This window comes from Psammomys obesus, unplaced genomic scaffold (genome assembly GCF_907164565.1).
Source record: "Psammomys obesus unplaced genomic scaffold, mPsaObe1.curated_primary_1811, whole genome shotgun sequence".
Lineage (NCBI taxonomy): Eukaryota > Metazoa > Chordata > Mammalia > Rodentia > Muridae > Psammomys > Psammomys obesus.
Window position 1 is genome coordinate 35,342,624 of NW_026596046.1, and position 14,352 is coordinate 35,356,975.

The 14,352-nt window shown below is 40.6% G+C and overlaps 1 protein-coding gene across 4 annotated transcripts in view; it reads left to right on the forward strand.

Annotated features, from left to right (window-relative positions):
• Window positions 1-1,433: 1,433 nt before the first annotated feature.
• Window positions 1,434-14,352, forward strand: part of Fam168a (family with sequence similarity 168 member A) — a 120,523-nt gene continuing 107,604 nt past the window's right edge. For 2 of the 4 annotated variants that reach the window (XM_055623185.1, XM_055623188.1), the window contains exon 1: window positions 1,434-1,666. The gene's annotated coding sequence lies outside the window, so the exon portion shown is untranslated. Of the gene's footprint in view, window positions 1,667-1,927; window positions 1,984-14,352 lie in introns of those variants that run through there. The other 2 variants (XM_055623186.1, XM_055623187.1) reach the window with 2 other exon arrangements.

Below are 14,352 nucleotides of genomic sequence, written 5' to 3' on the forward strand. Positions count from 1 at the left end.
ACCACCAGTGTTTTAATAGTGGGTCTACTTAGTTTCCAGAAAGATAGACACACAGTCCTGAAACACCATTCAGGGAACAGAGAACGAAGGAAAGTTTCTAGGTGGGAAAGAGAGGTTGTTGTATTTGGAGATTTTATATATATATATATATATATATATATATATATATATATATATATACATATATACATATATATTATATATATAATATGTATATGTGTGTATATATATATATATGTGTGTGTGTGTGTGTGTGTGTGTGTATGTGTGTGTATTTTGGAAATAGCGTTTCAGCTTTTAAAAAACGGCGTGCGCTCCCTTAAACAACCCAGGCAATAAAAATAAGAGGAACTTGAAACCTAACAATCCTTTCTCAAAGATAATCACTGATAACATTTTGGAGAAGCTCTTTCCTGAAATCGTTATGTTTTTATATCCTCAAACTTCAAATAAATTGAACCTGTCTAATCATGCTGTTTTTGCTATCAATTTGCCTCTCTGAGAGTAAATTGTGAAAAGCCTTTCATGTCTAAAGATATTTACCAGCACTTTAAATGGCTGCTTAGCACTGCGTTGTATGTATGCATCACCATTTATTGAATCAGCCCCCTATTGATGGATTTCTACATCCTACTCAGCCTATATTCAAGGACCTTCTATAAAAGCCGTGGGCATTCTTTTCTAAAAATTTCGATCATCTTTGCAAATATAAGTAATGTAAATGTAAGCAAATGTCCTTTTTAACGTGAGGATCCAAGCTGTAGAATCGTCCTCCTAATTTGCAGGGGAGCCAGTGAAGCGGCTGCTGCATTAAATCTGGCAAGACAGTGATAACGGAGATGTCGAGGATAGTACGGAAATACAGGTGATGTAGCCCATCTAGGCCCGAGTTCTGTGGGTTGGAACAGTCTTTCCCCTTTTCCTCTCTTTCACTTCTTTTTCTTAACATGGAGGAAGGACTGAGAACTGCACGTCCCAGCGCATTTCGCAAGGACCACACTCCTGGGAACTGTAGTACCGAGTCTGAGAGGGGTCCGGAAGGAGAGAATGGGAAGCTTTGTGCAGCATGCTGGGAGGTGTAGTCACTCGGGCGGAAGCGGGTGCTCGTGTAGGTTGGAGATGTAGAGATTTTGCTTCATGGAGATGAGGGTTGAGGAAATATCCGACTTCCCTCTCAAGCGGTCTTTGAGTTTACAAAAGTCTCCCGTGGAAAGTCGGCTTCATTCCATTGTCTGTGACCCAAGAGGGTGCGGCCCCAGGACCCGCGCGCGGTTGGGAGATGCAGGCCGCCCAGGGCCGTGGCAGAGCATGCCGGGAGTTGTAGTCCGGGCGCTCTGAGGCTGTGGGACGTGTCCGGACGGCGCGCCGACTCCTCCTCCCCCGCCCTTCTCAGCGGTTCCCCCCCCCGCCCCCTCCCTCCGCCTCCTCCTCTCTTGCCTGCAGCCGAGCGTCCCTTCCCCCACTGTCGGGTTTCTCCGCGGCTACTGCAGAGGATTCAGAGCCGAGTAGCTGAGGAGAAGGAGGAGGAGGCTCCCGTCCCTGCGCGCCATCCACCACCCTACTGGACACGGACGAGGGAACGAGAGCGTCGCCGCTGTAGCCTCCAGACAAGGGCACCGCCGCCTCCGCTGCCGCCGCCGCGGTTTTCGCCTGCAGCAGCTCGCCGGTGAGGAGACCCCCGCCCCCCGGCCCGCTCCGGTGGAGCCAGGGCTGGTGGCGCCGGCGAGAAGGAGGGTGGGGGCCGCAGGGCCCCCTAGCCGGCTGGGGGAGGGGACCGAGGTGGCGATGGAACGGCGGGCTGGTGGGGGAGACATGTCCGAACGCGGGCTGGGGGTGGGGTGAGGGTGGGACAGCAGGTCAGGGGAGGCGAGCTGGGGGCAGGGGCCGACTTCACAGGAGGGATGAGCAGACCCGGGACCGGGAGCACCGAACGTGGAAGGGAATTGAGGTGGAATTCGGGATTGTCTTGGGGCGAGGTGGAAGGTGAGACTGGAGTGGGATGTCTTTTAATGGGGGAGGGGACTGAATGAAGGTGATGATTTGGGGTTGGCCTGAAGCAGTTGACAGCTTGGGATCAGAGCTGGAGTGGGGGCTAAGTAGACGATTTCAATTCGATATAAACGTTGGATGGGACTCCGGGGAGTGCTAATTCTGGAAGGTGGGATTTGGGATGGACCTGGGGAAGGCTGATGGAGATGGTAGTCGCTGCGGGGTGAGGGGTTTGGCATGGGTTGAGACCTAGGCTTGGAGTGGGCTGTTGTCTTCTGGGGATGGTGGAATTTGTGAATACTTAACAGAAGAGGTTGGATTTGTTTGGGGTTTTCTTGGGGTAAGGTGCTAGAGGTTGTAATATGGGCTGGGAGGGATGAGACTTCCAACTGTAGGAGACGGATGGTAACCTGACAAGAGGGAGTAAATTGGAAGTTGGGTCCCAAATAGGAGGACAGGGGTTGAAATTGGGGATGAGGGCACAGTAGAAAAGGCTTTAGGGTGAGTTTAGAGTCACTGGAGGGAGCAAGGTGGCTCCCCTGGGCGGAAGTTGGAGGCAGAGGGCATGTAAGACTACTCAGCTGGACTCAATGAAAGAATACTGGCAGGTGGTGAGCAAGGTTAGGGGATGGTATCGTAAAGAAAATGTCTCTCGGCCAGTTTAGCAGAAGTGATGTCTGTGATGAGGTGGTTACCTGGTGAGGTGTCAGGGGGGCATTTAAAGCATGGGACACCCAGCGTTCGGGGATGGTTGGAACAGAGAGGATGGAGAGGGGTAGGCAGCAGTGCTGGGAAGGAGTGGGTTGGTTTATTTAGGAGAGGAGGGAGTAAGATGTCCTCCAAGGCACACCAGAGGTTTAGGGGTTAGAACCTACATCGATTTGGTGAGAGACAAGAATAATAAGGTCATTAGAAGGGTCTTCACAGGGGACAGAGGATGGAGAAGGTATATTAAAGATTCTCCTAGAGGATATCTTACTCATCAGTTTGACCTTTTTGTTTGTTTTATGTTGCTGTTGTCTGGAAATGGCAGCCCAAGGGTAAAGTTTTGAGAGAACCATTTGAGGTAGAATTAAAGGAGAGTTGGGTGTCTTGCAATTCCTATGTCATAAAGGGAAAGTTTGGGGTTGGAGGGGAGACCTATTCAATAGCAAAGGAAAAAAAAAGTGGGAGAAGGTGAAACTACCTCTGCCTTCTCCTTCCCCTCCTCCCCCTGTCACACTGAGAGCTAGTCCTGGAATTTGGAATTTAAATGGACTATGATGATCTTGAGGTTGTTAAGGGTGCATTCTTGCTTGAGAACTGATTAATGATACTGAAAAATAGGAAGACTGAATTTATTTTCTAGGCAGGCAAGGTTCATGTATGCAGAAAGAGGTTAGTAAGCCCCACCTCCCCCCAATAAAATTGATTGCTTGAAGACTCCATTTATTGGTGCTCTGGTTTGCAAGGCAATTAGGCCCATGATTGTATTGCAGGCTAATAATCCTGAGATGAGTCTTGGCACCACCACTTTATGTAAACAGAGAAGACAGGAAATATGGAAATGTAATACATATTCATTGGTAAGATAGTTTGGTACTGGTGGAGTTTTTCATTTGATTTTCTTTTGACATTACATGATAAGATTTAAAATAATTGGGCTGTTGTATAAATTGAACTTTCTTCTAAAGAAATTCAAGTGATCAGAATTCTATCAGGTGTGAATAAATGAAGTATATACAACCGTATTTTATTTGTAAGGGGTTACTGTCCATGTAGACACACTGCATTAACTGCAAAAACAGTAACTCCATCTAGTCATTGGAAATTTGACTTAAAGCTTAGAGATAAGTTTATTCTTGTGGCAGAATGTGACGATGGAAGGCAAAGAGGAATGTAAAGGAGGAAACATCTTTAGGGAAACAGTTTTCTGGGTTTAATTGCATTAACTTTGATATGTTAAACTTGAAGTGGCTGTTGATTAGAGCTTAGTCTAGGGAAAAAGAACAAGTGGAAAGAAGATAAAAGTGATACCAATGGGAATTTTAAAATTCTTTTTTTTTTTTTTTGCTAAAGTTTTAGTGTTCAGCTAGAAAACAAATTAATTTCTTTTAGTTTTGTACTTGAACACATAAAAATATTCATTTAGAGACTTAAATTTTCTTTCTTTTTTCAAAAAATGGGTGGAATCATGGAGGGGTAGACATATCCTTGGAATTTGAATTTTTTTTTTTAAAGGATACTTTCTATATTCTAATTAAAAAAATTAAGCTTGAGTAGTTAGCTGTAATTCACCGAGAGTGTAATCTAACCAGTGAGGGCATTTCTCCTCATATATTTACCCTGGGGGCCAGGCATTGCTTTTGTGGATTTGCAGGCATGTTCTGGAGATGGGCTGTTCATGTTAAAGCTCTGGTTTTCGAAAGCTCAAAATGGGAAGTAATCACCTGGGGGGAACTGTCTTGGTAGATTTATTTTTCTTATAGTCATGGTTACCTGTGCAGTAGTGAAGCAGACACCGGTGAAAGGTGGAGAACAGGATTGGTAGAGAGAGGCACAGGTAAGATGAAGAGCCCATGAGTTTAGGAGTCAAGGGTTTTGACTTCAAACCCCAATTCCAACATTTGAAAGTGAAGTGATTTCAGTAAAGTTATAAGACCCTTTCTATATTTGGTGGTGATGATTGTACAACATTGTGAACACATTGAATGTCTGGGATTGTATGTTTAGCTGTGGTTAAAATGGCAAAATGTTCAGACTTTACAAAGGCTGGCAAAGGAGACAGATGAGTTCATGTTTTAATTGCATTGTGTATATATGAAGTGTGTGTTCACTATTTAATGCCTGCTCAGTGCTGGGGGAGATGGAGATGAACTACAAGCAGTTGTCAGGGAGTTTTCAGTGGCATGGGAAAGATGGATGGCTTTAAGTTTAGAAATGAATGTGGCAAAATGAATGTGGCAGTTAAAGTGTGGATTCTGATGCTTACCTCACTGCTACTAGGTGTGTGACCTTGGGCACAATGAACTTGTCTGTAAACTGAGGATAATAAAATCAACCTTGTTAAGGCTGTTCTGTGAGCTAAATAGAATAATCTAAGAAATTATTTAACACAATGTGTTATGTAGTGTACATGAAAACAACATTAGTTTTCATTATCATCGAGAGATAGGCAGAAGCTAGAATGGTGAATAGTAATGTTCCCCTGCACTGTGTTCTTAATATTATGGCATTCTTGTTTATAAAGAAGTTATTATGTTACATTATTATGAAACCACAATAAATCTACAGTTTGTATGTTTATAGTTTAGGAACTTTAAACAGTTCATTAAATGTCAGAAAAAAATTAGCTGCTAGCTTCATGATCTAGCAAATAAAAACTGTGCTATTAAGAGTAATAAAATGCTTTGTTTAAGAAATACAGCCAGTTAATGGCAGTCTGAATTATTTCCTAGAATTCTGATTCCCAAGCCCTGACTATATCTCCTTTTTAAATTATGGAATGGCTTTATGTATAAAGGTATGTTTAGCGCAGATCCACGATTTAAAGAATAACAGGTTGAAGACTTGTGTACTCACTACCTCACTATAAAAAGGAGACTTCTAGGGTTTTGTCACGTAAAGATGGTACCTGGTTATGTAGCCCAAGAATGATCCTCCTGTCTCAGCCTCCTGAATTCAAGTTAGAGGATCTGAGGTCTTTGTCTTCAGCTCCCTTGCCTACTACCTGCACCCGGATCAAATCTAGGACCTTGAACATGCTAGGCAAATACCTGTACCACTGAACAACACTCCCACTCATGGGCTAGTGTTAAAGCCTTTTGGGAGGTCCTGTCTCCTGCCTTATTAAGTCTTCCTTCTCCCTTAGAAGTAATAACTTTACTGAATTTTATGTTAACTCTTTTCTTTCCCTTTTTTCTTTTCTGCCTTATTTTTATTTTTTACTATAGAAAGCTTTATCTGTTCTATTGTTATAATAGTAAATATACTCCATATAAGTAAGAAATTACAAAAAGTAAAAAGGGAAAATTAGTGTGCATTATCTCCTTACAATTTCCCGCTCTTTCCCTCCCTTCAGATAAGAGTTTCCCACAGGTTAAGTATCTACTTGAACACTGAGCTCAGGGCCCATAAAACTTTCTATTGTATATGTCTGCAGAACCGAAAGAATATGGGTAGTCTAGATAGCTAGAGGAAGTAAGTTTGTCTTCATGGATGTTCACGTTACTCAGAGATCCATCCAGTTGTTAGCTATAGTGGGATGGAGAAAGGGTTACAGGATTCCTACCTAGTGAACTTACAGGATCTGATGTCACATTTCAGGATCTGATGTCACATTAAATGTGCTTGATAGCTAAAAATGGAAAAAAGGATTTATTGAAGTGAAAAATATATGTTGTTTGTTTTCCATTATCCAGACAAATATAGCTACTTCCCTTTTTGTCTGCTGTAACAATGGAGTAATAGAGTGAGAAGGACTATTTGTACATACTGAAGAGGGAATTAATACTGTTGGGTTGATACATGAATTAAAGAAGGACAGAGTACCTGGAATGAGAAGCACATAGTTGACATTTAACATAGTAGCTTTCATTGCTATTTTCCTGTGAGTTGTTTCTTGAGAAGGCTCTTTTATTACTCAGTATTTTCTACCTTTTCACTGTTGGGATTGTAGGCCTGTGCTACCACACCCAGCTTAAAAACTTTACTTATTTTTTTGTTGGTGCTGAGGATTGAATCTCGGGCGTCTAATACATGCAAGGCAAGCACTCTGCTGAGCTTTTTATCCAGGTTGAGCTTTTCCTGTTTTTTATTTATTTATTTATTTTTTTATTTTTGCTCTTCTTGGTTTGCTGTTTAGCAGGGGGAGCATGTTTTGTTTGTTTGTTTTGTTTTTTTGAGATATGGCCTCATTATGTAGCCCTGGCTTTCTTGGAACTCAATATGCAGACCAGGCTTGCCTCCAACTCACAGAGAGATCCACCTGCCTCTGCCTCCTGAGTGCTTTTTCTTGATATATATAAGTTTTGAAGAATACCTGGGATGATGTATTTTTCATAGTCAGTCTTTGGCTGACTTGAGATTATGGTTTAAATTTGTATTTTGATAATTTCCTTCAAGCTTAACAAATTTTGCTGGTGTTCATATTTCTTTTTTAGCACTGTTTTTAAATTTAATATGCATTTAGTGTCTTCATGTTTAAAATTCCTATCTGTACATAGTTTTTTTTTTTGCAAATGAAATATGTAAGTGTGCTATTTATACTTCTGCAAATATTATTAAATTATTACTCAGTTTGTATTACATATAGTATATGACACTATTTTCACTTTAAGGATAAAGGGATCAAAACTCTAAGTAATTTTTCTTAGGTGTTAGGATAAGTAGGAGCTAAAGGTAGACAAAACAGTTTGATGTTGAGTATCTTTTGTATGCAATATGCTGGATGTTTTTGTCTTCCATGTATAGTTTAATCCTCACATTTCTACCAGATAAAGAATTGTGCCCATGTTTTAAATACTCAAAGTGATTTAGATCTATAGGGATTAGGTAGTTTATATAGCTAGTAAGAAAAAAGCTAGTATTAAAAACTTGGTCTAGAGGGACAAGGCAGTGAGTGTCTTTAATCCAGCATTCATTCAGGAAGGCAGAGGCAGGCAGATATCTGTGAGTTCCAGGCAAATGAGAGCTACAGAGTGAAACCCTGTCTCAAACCAAACCAAATCAAACCAAACCTCACCAAACCTCGGTGTACATTGTTCTGAAGCCTTTGGTCTGCATCTGAGGGATATCATCCAGTGGTAGATCCCTCACCTAGCATGAAGCCTTCTGTTGGATCTCCAACCCTGAAAAACAAACAAACAAACAAAAAAACCCCTAACATAATCACTGTATGTAAAGAATCCTGGTTTTAAACTGTTCCATCAGTAGTTTGAACCTACTTAGATAATGGCTTGGTTGTTCGTCAGAATCACCCAAGAAAGTGTTAAAATAAGCTTTACCATACTCTGGACCAGTGTTAATGACTTCTTGTAGGAGACAATGTGCATAGGTAGGTATTGGTATCTGAGTCTGTCTCGTTGCTGTAACAATCTTTCAGTGTTGTTTAAAAGTAATAGACATTTCTCAGAATTCTTGAGGCTAGGAAGTCTAAGATCATGATGCCAGCAGATTTGGTATCTGGAAAGGACTCTTTCTTTGTTTCCAAGATAATTCTTTCTTGTGTCCCCTGGAAGGGACTAATGCTGTGTCCTCTTTAGGTTGAAGGGCCAAAAGAGTTACGTGTAGGTGGCCTCTTTTATAGTGATCTAAGTTCTGTTGACAAGAATGGAGCCCTTGTCACTTCATCACCTCCCCAGAGTCCTTGCCTTTTATTACCACCTTGTATAAGGGGTTAGGTTTAAACAGGAATTTTGAAGGGCACAAATATCTAAACTATAGCAGTGGGTGTATATTTATGTAGAAAACATAAATTGAAAAGAAGCTGTTTTGTATATTATGTACACACCTGTAATTTCAGGATTTAGGAAGTAGAGACAGAAGGATGAGTTCAAGTTTGTCCTTGGTTCCATAGCAATTTGGAGCCTGTTTAAAAAAATAAACAAAAACATTTTTTTAAAAATCTTTTAAATATTTGTGTGGATTCTTGTGTGCTTCTGAATTCAGTCCATTGTCATTGATTGCTTTGTGTGGTAAAGAAAATCCCTTCCCACATAGGTATTTGGGTTAGAAAAGGAAGGAATGCTGTAACTTTAGTACTTGAGAGGCTGAGTTGAGCTACACAGAAGACCCTGTATCAAAAACAGGCAAGCAAACAAGCAAGTAGCCCCAGAAATACTTTCTAATCTATTTATTATATAATTGTGAATATTCTTGATATTACACAGAAGCTTAACTACTGTAGTTTCTTTCTCTTTAATTTTTCAAGGCAGGATTTCTTTGTGTAGCCCTGGCTGTCCTTGAACTTATTTTATAGATCAAGATGGCTTGAACTCAGAGAGCTTCCTGCTTCTGAGTGCTGGGATTAAAAGTGTGTGTCACCATGGCCCAGATGCCAACTGAAGTTTCTTAAGGCCTGTTGTTTTTTAAATTTTTTAATTGTTACATTAACATTTAATTGTCTGCTTTGAACCTTGGTGTGTAGGCTTAGGGGTTCTTAAATGCTTTTACCTCCTTTCCATTGATTTACTAGAGGTAGGGGAGAAAGAAGGTTAAAGGATGTTGTAGACGTTTTTAGAAATAGTTCTTTGGGATGAGTGTAGCCTTGGCTGTCCTGGACTTTGTAGACCACGCTGGCCTCAAACTCACAGAGATCTGCCTGCCTCTGCCTCCCAAAGTTCTGGGATTACAGGTATGCGCTATCACACCTGACCTGGTGTCTCTTCTTAATAAGGGTGCTAATTTCATCATTAGTATACGCTCAACCTCATCTAAGCCTCATTATAAATAATCTAAACTTGACTCTCCTAGAGGCTCTAGTTTCCAATCCCACTACCATCTTATTGGGGTGTAGGGCTTCATCATGAATTTGAGAGGGGCTATACAACTCAGTTTGTGGCACTGAGTGATGCAGTACTTCTAAAAATGTTGATGTTTTCTACTGTAAATGTAAAAAAAACCCCACATTTATTAATATTGCTACTGTTCCCCTCAGACAAATCTTTTCGAATTTTCTCTTGAAAGCTCAAATTTCATCACGGGCAACAAATACTGACAGTTGTTTTCCTTGAGTGACAGTCTCATGTTGTTCATTTTTGAAAAAGTGTCTGCCAAACATCCAAGTCTGAATAATTATGGTTTTTCTGCCAGTTGTTTGCTCAAGTGAAAATGGAGTCTTATGAAAAGAGCAGAGCAGCTAGTTCAGCCTGCAGCCCCACTGCATGGTGCTTTAGAGCTTTTGAGTCAGGTCATGTACTTTGTTATGTAACAAAACCACTTCATATTTGTGTCTTCTCACACAGAACGAAAAAAGATGTGTAGTTAAAGATTGGGATTTGAGATTTATTAAATTAATAATCTTTGTGGCTTTATCAGAAACATTCCTTTAAACTGAATAGTTTTGTTGTTTGTTTTTGTTTTATTTGTATGCATTCTTAAAGTTGGTCTCATCACCTCAATTTAATCTAAATTGACATTCTTTTGCCTAATGTATTTCCAGGCTTCTTTCTTTTTTTCTGGCTTTTTGAAACAGGGTTTCTCTGTGTAACGTGGCTGTCCTGTGGACCAGGATAGCCTCAAACTTACAGAGATCCACCTGCTTTTGCCTCCCACCATGGGGCACCAGGCTTATTATTTTTTCATTATTTATTTACTCATTTTACAGCCTGATAGCAGCCCCCCTCCCTCCTCTCCTTCCAGTTCCACCCTCCTGATCTCCTCAGATCAGGAGAGGTCCCCCCATCGATACCAACCCACCCTGGTGTACCCACTGAGGCCAGACAAGGCAGCCCAGCTACGGGAAATGGATCCAAAGTCAGGCAGCAGAGTTTGAGGTAGCCCACACTCCAGTAGTTAGGTGACCCACATGAAGAACAAGCTGCACATCTGCTACATGCATGTCTGGGGCGACCTATGTCCGGCCCATGTATGCTCTTTGGTTGGTTGTTCAGTCTGTGAGCCCCCATGGGCCCAGGTTAGTTTACTCTATAGGTCTTCTTGTAGTGTCCGTGACCCCTCCAACTTCCTCAGTCCTTCCCTCTAGTCTTCCACAGGCTCCCTGAGCTCTGCCTATTGTTTGGCTCCACAGATGGTCTCTGCATCTGTTTTCATCAGCTGCTGCTGAAGCCTCTCAGACAGCAGTTATACTAGCTCCTGTCTGCAAGCATAGCAGAGTATCATTGATAGTGTCAAGGGTTGACTCTCTCCAATGGGGTGAGTCTCAAGTTGGGCTAGTCATTGATTGGCCATTTCCTCAGTCTATGCTCCATCATTCTCCCTGCACTTGTAGGCAGGACAGATTTTGGGTTGAAGGTTTTGTGGTTGGGTTGCTGTCCCCTCCCTCCACTGGGAGTCCTGCAGCAGGGTTATTTTTATTGGGGTATATTAGGGTTCTCTAGAGGAACAGAACCAGTTGAATATGTATTAAAAGTGTTTTTTTTTTGTTTTTTTTTTTTTTTTGTTGTTGTTGTTTGTTTTCAAGACAGTTTCTCTGTGTAGCCTTGGCTGACCTGGACTCGCTTTGTAGACCAAGCCTCAAACTCAGAGAGATCTACATACCTCTGCCTCCCAAAGTGCTGGATTACAGGCATGCACCACCATGCCTGGCTAAAAGTGGATTTCTTAAATTAATTTACATGATATGCTCTTGGTAGTCCAACAGTGACTGTCTTCACACTGGAGAGTCTGAGAATTCTGCTTAATCCATGAAGGTACTAATCTAGAGCTGAGGGTCTGGAGGATCCCTAGATAGCCACCAGTCTTCAGTACATATTAGAAGTCAGAAGAAGTGGGGTTCTAACTCCTGCCTGCTTTTGTCTCTACCACCACTGAATGTTTAATATCCTAGATTTCCATTTTTTTTTTCTGTACTGATAGATAATAGCCCTAAGAACGAAGGATGAATTAGGTAAAGTACATACTATCAATCTTTTTTGTGTTGTTATTTTTTTTTGAGACAGGGTTTCTTCATGTAGCCCTAGCTGTCCTGGAACTCTTTGTAGACTGGGCTGGCCTCAAACTCACAAAGATCTGCCTGCCTCTGCCTCCCGAGTATTGAAATTAAAAGCATACACCACTACTGCCTGGCCATAGATTTAATCCTCCCCAGTTAAAAATTTAATTTCTGAAATACGAACTCTTTCTTTTTAATATACTAAATTTGTTTAGAGAATCTTGGTTTAAATAACAGAGGCTATTAGGAATGGTAGTTCATGTCTATAATCCCAGTATTTGGAAAGCTGAGGAAAGGGGACTGACCCTGAGTTTAGGCTAGCCAGGGCTACAGAGTGAGACATTATCTCAAAACAAACAAATAAGTAAATGAATACACAAGTAAGTAAATAAATAAAGAGCGGGCAGGTTTGCATGTGGGGCTGTAATGTATCTCAGGAATAGAGGGGCAGGATAGTAGAAATTCTATTAATCAGAATAATTTTGCAAATGAATTTAAATCCTAGTTATTGGATATTCTTGAAGTGTGACCTTCAAAGTGATTTAATCTTTTTATGACTTTCTCCATTTATTAGATGAGGATATAATGGTATTTACAGTATGTAGTTGTGTTGAGGATTAAATGAAATAAAGTGGTTACTTCAGTGCTTGGAACATGGTATGATTTTCTGTGAGTGATAGTTCTATTAACTGTTGGTGTTTCCTCCAGATTCGAGTATCAAAGCGCTAATCCCCAATGTGATGGTACTTGGAAATGAGGCCTTTGTGACGGACTTAGATCTTGATTGTAGAATGCTCATGATGGGTTAGTGTCCTTACGAGAAGAGATGCTAGGGAGCATGCCCCTCTCTCTGTTCTCCACTGTGTGAGTGCACAAGACAGGAAGCAGACACTGCATTTGCTGGACCTTGGTTTTGGACTGCCCAGCTTCTAGGCTTGTGAGAAATAAATGTTAGTAGTATCTAGTTACATACATAGCCAGAACTAAGACTGGTAACTTGGTTACTTTCGTCTTTATTTTTTTTTTAAAGAAAGGCTGGCTTGGAACTCACTTTGTAGACAAGGCTGGCTTAAACTCATAGAGGTCTATAAACTCTTGAGTGTTGGGATTATTGGCGTGAATTTTGCTCACTTTGATTTTGTAAATGCAGAACTGGACACAAATTTAGAAACCTGGCTAAACCCGTAGTAGGAATCAAGTGTGGAATTCATTTCCAGGTTTGTGTGATATAAAAACCTTGCTTTTTATTCCTTTACCAAATCACATTTTATAATTAACAATACATTTATATGAAAATGTATTCCAAAACCTATTGTTTAGAAAAATATGTGTTGCTCATACGTATTTAAAACTTTCAATGATGTCTTATTAATATAAACTAGAAACCATATTGGTTAAGTAAATACTTCATTGGCGTGGCATATTTATAATCAGACAAAATTTAAGGGATGATGCTATGAGGTTAGTAAAAAAGCAAATGTGGTGTGATTATATGTATGTACACATGTTGTGTGTGTGTGTGTGTTCCTTTAAGCAGCTTCACTAAGGTAAAGCTGGTATACAATAAATGATATAAATTTAATGTCGTTTGCTAAGTTTGCCATCTGGTTAGGCCTATGAAACCATCACTACAATTCTGATGGTGAGCATACTTATTACCTCCTAAAAAATTTCCTGGTGTCTCTTTAAAATCATTCCCCTCTGTTCTGCCCCCAACTCAGGCAGCTGCTGATTTGTTTTCTAATACCACAGATTTGTCAGTGGTCTTGAGATTATACCAGTGAGTTACTTTCTCTCTCAGCCTTAGTTTATTTGTAAGATGAGATGATATTCCTGCTCAGAAGACCATGAGAAATATCAGGGAGAGTGTACACTGAGAGCTAGCATGGTACTCGACATCCAGAGACTCTCTAGCCCTTGGGAGCCAGTGTTACCATTTCATGTTCTCATTTGCTGGTTCAAAGAACACTGAGGACTTTACAGCTCTGCAAGAGTTCATGTTGTCTTATGAATCAGCTTCTAGTATGTTTGGAGCAGGAAAGTTTAGATTTAGATAGCTTGAGGCCCTGTGGGGCTTTCTGGTGCCCCCTCCATGCCCAGTGTTCCACATGCTATTAATTATGAACAGATGTTCTTCATAAATAAGCAAAGAACTCCAAGCAGATTTTTGGATCTTTATGCCTAGATGTAAATCTGGCATTATGATAAAGTTGCATAAGCAATGAGCTTAAAGTCCAAGAGTTTTATTTAGTTTCCATTCTGCCTGAGTAAGTTATAAAATTTATGAGCCTGAGGTTATGATCATCATTCACTTTTAAAACTTGTTTAGAAAGTAAACTTTATATAGGGTTATCAGTTCCTCTACATTTTTCATGACTGTTTTGTATTGCTACAACTTCATGGAAGATTCAGGGAGAATTTAGGTTTGGTAGCTCAGAGTTATTTTTTAAAAGGTATTTTATTAGGTACCACTGAGAGATGGAATAAAGAAAGCAAACATTGCCAAATGTTGTGGTGCATGCCTTTAATCCTGGCATTGGGAGGCAGAGAAAGGCAGATCTCTGAGTTCAGCTAGGTTCACCTGGTCTACAGAGTGAGTTCCAGGACAGCCAGGGCTACACACAGAGAAACCCTGTTTTGAAAAACAAAACAAAACAAAAAAAGGAAGCGAAAACTTAAAAAGACTGTTTATCATTTTAAAATCAGAGAACCTTTAACTCAGATCTTAGTTTCAGAAGCTCAGTGACTTTGTTTTGAGTCTTAAATCCTTA